Below are 7186 nucleotides of genomic sequence, written 5' to 3' on the forward strand. Positions count from 1 at the left end.
AACACCCACACACTGACATATTAAAGCATGTGAAAAAAAACAATACAAGACAGGAAAAGGAATTTGTTATTGCAAAGGGGATTTTTTTGACGCGCATTGGAGCAACTCTGGTTGCATGCATAAAGGGATTCAAAAGTGGTATAACAACGTGACGGGTATACACACACACACACAAACAAACAAAAAACCAAACCACACCACAACACACCACACCACACACACACACACACAACACACACCCACACACACACACACAACCACACCACACTACAACCACACACACCACCCTTCTCTCATTGGCCTGCAGATGGTCTTAGATCAGGTGGACGTCTGCTGATCGATATGTGCAGTAATAAGCCCGTGTTGCTGCAGGAGGTACCCTGCTCGTCCCTGAAACCGCACTACACGACGGGTTGGAACTCCAGCGGACACGCTTTCCTCGCGTCTTCAGTGGACTTTCCTCCACGCGACTGCCGCAAAACCGCGCTGCCAGATCCTGGAGGACATCTCGTGGTAGGGATACCCACGGGGAAGGTTTGTCACAAATCTAAAAACAGATTTTGGTATCAAATTAAAAGTGAAAACAACAAAAACACATATAGCAAAGTATTAGCTATTGGCTGTTAAAAGATGGGAACAATACACGAAAATAATTATTTTTTGTTGATATTTTACTTTACGTATTATTTTTTGTGGCGACTTTTTTCTTTACTAACCTCTACTTTAATAGCGAATATCGGTACTCTTTAAATGCTTATGCTTAATTTATACCCAAAAATTGACTCGTTGTCTTTAAAAGTTTTGTACCAAAGCGAGGCTTACTGTCAGGTGTGATTGTGAGTGCGACGCTGAGTGCATGTGGAGAACAGCGGCGGACACGCCCTTGCACCGTGAACGGCGCGCACGCACACACGCGATTTTTTAAGAGTAAATAGTAAGAGAAACGGAAAACTGAGACTATCTTCCCGATGGGTAATTCAGTAGAGATTGGTGTGTTATGTGTGTGAGGCTATGAGAACGTGAGTCGTATTACTGATGTTGTCCATTCATTTGAGCGTGTGTGTTGTTCTTCCATTTCAAATGAGTAGTCGTTGTTTTTTAGGGACGTTTCCAGAACGGTTCCTGAAGTTGAGGGTTGGTTGTGTTTGGTTGCATAAGAAAGTTGTTCTGATCCCCTACTGTGCCCCTCGGACACTTCATACTGCCTTCTTCGCGCCCCCCTTGTCCCACCAACCTTGACTTGAACTTTCTCGAGCCAACCCCGTCTAGTAATTGATGTTCGGCCTAACGTTCCCAACATTAGGAGAACGTTCCCCTAATCTGTTCCTTCCGTTAACGTTCACCTTTCGAGAGGGTTCCCTTTAAAAGTTCCCCTTCAACGTTCCCCTACCTTTAGCGAGATGTTCCCGAGACCCACGCGTCACCCCCTAGTTGCAACCTTAGAGAACGGTCCCTTAAAGTCTCCCCACCCCTAACGTTGTCCCTTTCGAGAACATTCCCCGCCCTCTACACGGTTGCTGCAACTCTTGTACGAGAACTCCTCCCATCGTGTGTCCCCTAACGTGATGCCTGTGTGTGTGTGTGTGTGTGTGTGTGTGCGCGCGCGCGTGCGTGCGTGCGTGTTGTCAAAGTACAACTGTGCACAAGTCCTCAAGATGAGTGTACTTACCTTTCAATCAATCAATTGTTTGATTTATCCTTTGTTTATACAGCACTTTTCATACATAGTAGTAGTAGCCTAGTAGTAATAGTAATAGTAGTAGTAGTAGTAGTAATAGTTGTATTAGTAGTAGTAATAGTAGTAGTGATAGTTATAGTAATAATAGTAATTTATATATTTTATTTATCATTTATAAATTTCATTCAGAATAATTCTGTTTCCTTCAGTTGTCTCAAAATTAGAAAGACTTACAGTACTTTGTTCACCTTTCTGCCTAATTATCCTTATCACCATGGTGTCATGTTGTGCAATACTGAACAAACGTGCACGCACACACACACACACACACAGACACACACACGCACACACACGCACACACACACACACACACTTATCTCACAGGATGTAAATGGACTGTTTTATACATAGCGCTGTTCTAGTCTCACTCAAAGCTCCTTTACATACAGGAACTATTCACCATTCACACACACTGTGGCCGGGGTGTCATCTGCTCATCAGATAAACACACACACACACACACACGCACACGCACACGCACACACACACACAGCGGGACTGCAGGGCCAGGAATCGAACCCCCAACCTTCTGATTGACTGTCCCACTGAGCCACAGCTGCTGAATGTGTGCAGTGTCACCGTACGGAAGATGATTAGGGTCAATGTAAAAAATGTGTTTTATGGTCTGACTTTATTGTCTTTTCACCATTTCCTGACATTTAAAAAGACCAAATAACTAATCTGTTAATCCAGAAAAAAATCCATAGATTAATCAACAATGAAAACACTCGTTAGTTGGAGCCCTAATTATTCTACATACGGGTTTTAAATCAATCCTGTAAACGAGGCCCCAGTAGCTGCAGACAGGCTAAACATAGAAAAACAAGAGAGGACATTCTGTACCATCGGTCTTTCAAGAGACAGCAGCAGGTCCGTAACATACACCAACACTTCCTCCTGAAACTGAATTTTAAATAACGGAAACTTATAATGCTGTACAGGCCAGTCAGCACATGTTGCCTGGTTACCATTTCACCATGTTTGACATAATGTTCCCAGAGAGTTGGATCCGTTTCCTCATAAAAGTCCTTCAACAACGGTATGAGTCCCTCTAATACGACCCACAGGTATTAGGTCTTATTTCATAAATCCTGTTTCATTAGGTCGTATTTCACAAATTAGAGCTTCTACCAAACACCTTCTCACCCCCATCTCGTAAAATATGGACTCTAGGTCGGGTGCCTTTGTCGTTGTTATTAACGCGTCATGTAACACGCACTTGTTCGGGACTATTGACGCTGTTAGGTTTAGGAAAAGGTCGTGGGCGGGCTTACGGTTCTGTGACACACTGGGATTATAGACAGTTAAAGAAATGGGACCAGACAGGTCCCGTTTGCTCTGGACGGAGACCAGTGAATCTATTAGAAAGGAAGTCGAGTTTGGTTAAGTGAAGTACTATTAGAAGCTCTTTAGAGAGATGTGAAGGTCTTTAGACGCTCGTTAGGAAGTGAAGTCTATTAGAAGCTCTTTAGAAGTGAAGTTAATCTAGTCTATTCGAAGTCTTTAGGAAGTGAAGTCTATTAGAAGCTCTTTAGGAAGTGTAAGTCTAGTAGAAGCTCTTTAGGATGAAGTCTATTAGAAGCTCTTTAGGAAGTGAGTCTATTAGAAGATCTTTAGGGAAGTGAAGTCTATTAGAAGCTCGTTAGGAAGAGGGAAGTCTATTAGAAGCTCTTTAAGGAAGTTTGAAGTAGTGATTAGAAGTCTTTAGGAAGTGATAGAGTCTATTAGAAGCTCTTTAGAAGTAGTCGAGTAGAAGCTCTTAGTAGAAAGAACTCTTTAAGGAAGTGAAGTCTATTAGAAGCTCTTAGGAAGTGGAAGTCTATTAGAAGCTCTTAGGAATGTGAGCTCTTTAGTAGATGAAGTCTTTAGGAAGTGAAGTCTATAGAAGCTCTTTAGGAAGTGAAGTCTATAGAAGCTCTTAGGAAGTGAAGTCTATTAGAAGCTCTTTAGGAAGAAGTAGTCGATATTAGAAGCTCTTTAGGAAGTTGAAGTCTATTAGAAGCTCTTGGAAGTGAGGCTTTATAGAAGCTCTTAGGAAGTGAAGTTATTAGAGCTCTAGGAAGTGAAGTCTTTAGAAGCTCTTTAGGATAGTGAAGTTATTAGAAGTCTTTTGAGGAAGTGAAGTCTATGTAGAAGCTCTTTAGAAGTGAAGTCTATTAGAAGCTCTTTAGAAGCTAGAAGTGAAAGTGACGGCTATTAGAGCTCTTTAGGAAGTGAAGCTATTAGAAGCTCTTTAGAAAGTGAAGTCTATTAGAGCTCTTTGGAAGTGAAGTCTATTAGAAGTCTTTAGGAATGTGAAAGTCTTATTAGAGCTTTAGGAGTGAAGTCTATTAGAAGCTCTTTAGGAAGTGAAGTCTTTAGAAGTCTTTAGGAAGTGAAGTTATTAGAAGCTTTTAGAAGTGAAGTCATTAGAAGCCGTAGGAAGTGAAGTCTATTAGAAGTTTTAGGAAGTGAAGCTATTAGAAGTATTTGGAGTGAAGTCTATTAGAAGTCTTAGGAAGTGAAGGCTATAGAAGCTCTTTAGGAAGTGAAGTCTATTAGAAGCTCTTTCCGGTGGTGTGAGCGTATGGCAGCCTCCGACGAGCGGAAGACGTAGATTGGGACGTCGAGCAACCTGTCTGGTAAGCTGTAAGTCTTTGGTAGCTGTGCAGAGCAACTCTCAATCATCCAATCACCTAGACGGAGAGGTAGGAATATTAGGAGATATAAACATAGGCACAGGCTACATATGCTAACGTACATGATCGTTAACATTAAATAGGCAAAGGCTAATTATGCTAAACAGCTTTAATAACGGAGACAGGCTATTTACTGCTAGTAAAATGCTAGTTAACATTAACATGCACAAGCTAATACTGTAACTGATACATGGCTAGTGAACAACATTCACAGTAGGGCACAAGCTAATTACTGCTAACTAACATGCTAGTGTAATATAACATAGGACAGCTAATTACTAGCTAACTTACTGCTAGTGAACATTAACAATAGGCCAAGCTATTACTGCTAAAACTAATGCTAGTAACATTAACATAGGCACAGGCTAATACTGCTAACATGCTAGTTAACATTAACATGGACACGGCTAATTACGTAACTCACATGCTAGAACATTAACATAGGCACAGACTAATTACTGAATAACTAACATGCTAGTTACCATTAACATAGGCACAAGATATACTGCTAACTAACATGCTAGTTAACGGGAAAGGAGAATATTTCCTTCTTTATAGAGCTGTGTAGATTGAATTATTACTTTGTTATCACTATTATTAGTGTTGAAAAAAGGGACAAACACATAAGAAAAAGTAAAAAAAAAGAATCCTATAAAAAGCCTCAACAAAGTGATTGATTTTATCACACCAAGGGGTAAAGAAAATACCAATAAACCAGCGCACTCCATTCTAATGTACGTAGGAGTAGTCAGACTACCTGGCAGCGGCTTTGGACGATAATTAATAAACTTCCCTTTATTATTTTGTGATGGGGGGGGACGAACAGCGGCAATAATAATAGTCACAAGAGCTATACCCTTGTGTTGTCTTCCCATCAACACAAAGAAGAAACCCCCCCCCCCCCCCCCCCAAAAAAAACGTTGGTCACTTTTTTTTGCAACATTATCGCTTTTTCCCCCCAAATTTTGTGAATTTTTCAGATGTTGTGGGTTTAGGTGTTTTTTTGTTTTTTTTTGTGTTTTTATTTTTTAATAGTTGGACATTTTCATCTCGTTTTGACGGCCCCAAATTTTGGGAGAAAAAAAAGAAGAAATTAACTGAAAACGTGACATGAGGGATAAAGGAACTGTGACTAGAAACAGTGGTTGCCACGTGATGAAAAGCATCAGGCGACATTCATAAATAGACGTCCCGTGAGCTCACTGACGAATCCATCCATAAATCGTGATGTCCTGTATCCTAATGGGGAAGTAATGATTAAACTATTTCCCCATTCTTTTAAAAATATATCAACCCCACATGATGGATGACAACACACTCGGCTGCAGATGCTACAGCAGGTTATTCAGTGACGGGAAGTGTACCACGCAGCTAGAAAAACAAAAAAAAAAAGGCATTTCTCATTAAATTTGAACAAAATGGAGTTCAACATTGAGAAGCTGTTGTGGTAAAGTGGCTCCGTAAAAGAAATTAACAACCCAGTCTCACGGCAGTTCGTCAACTAGTCCCAGAATTCAATCTATTGTTGTGTAAAGCCCACAATGACACACATTTCCTGTAGTTTTTTTGTTTGCGACGCTCTGCACGAATTTCAAACTGATGTCTTTCAATTAGAAATATCTTGGCTGCACCACAGAGCCGCGGTGTCTCTTTGCTGATGTTTTGCAAACTGTGACAGTTGATCAACATTGATGACAAGCTGTGATCTTGGTTTTCATTTCTTTACTTTAACATTATCCCCGACTTATTACAAGTGAACTCTTCAATGCATTTAATAAGTTCATATGATGTCCTTTAAAGGTGCCCTGCCACGCATATTTCAGAAAGCCTGCAGGAAGACTCAGCTCCATCTGGGCCAGTTCTCATTAATATTCAATGAGCTGCTTGACGCTGATTGGCTAACAGCTAGCCAATGAGAGCCTGGCTATCAGCATCCTTTACCCGGCTCATGAATATTAATGAGCTCAGGGAGCCATGACGTCAGATCTGACCAGCTGTGTGATTGGTCTGATTTTCCTCTTATTTCTTTCCAGTGGTAGAGCTGACAGAGGACTGGTAGCAGTTATTCTTAACACACACACACACCACAAACACAACAACACAACAACAAACCACACACACACACACACCACACACACAGCACACACCACACACACACAACAAACACACACCCACACACACACAACACACACACACACTCACTCACTCATCAGAAGAGAGACAGACACACACTCACAGAGACACAAACGTACCCACACACCAACACACTCACAGAGACACACACGACGCGCGCAGCACCACACACACACAATCACCATCACTCACTCACTCACTCACCACAGAGACAGCACACACTCAGAGACACACACACGTACCCACACACAAACACACACACACCACACACACACACACACACACAGAGAGACAGACACAGACACACAGACACAGACAGACACACACAGAGAGAGACACACACACACACACACAGACAGAGAGACAGACACACACACCCACACACGGTTAAACCCCATTAGCTCTTACCGGTGTATCTGTGTGTACTTCGTCCACCAATCGTTCCCAAAACGTCCCCGTTAGAGAGGAAATGTCGTAAAAATATCCTTCGTAAATCTTTCCGATCGTTCCCTGATAGAGCCGAGCCGACCGGCCTCGCTGCAACACCCAAATATTATTTTAAAACTTGCTATATTCAGCGTGCAGCTCGTTAGATCAAAGTTAGCGGCGAGGAAGGTGAGGGACATAGTTGACATGA

Source organism: Etheostoma spectabile, chromosome 5 (genome assembly GCF_008692095.1).
Source record: "Etheostoma spectabile isolate EspeVRDwgs_2016 chromosome 5, UIUC_Espe_1.0, whole genome shotgun sequence".
Lineage (NCBI taxonomy): Eukaryota > Metazoa > Chordata > Actinopteri > Perciformes > Percidae > Etheostoma > Etheostoma spectabile.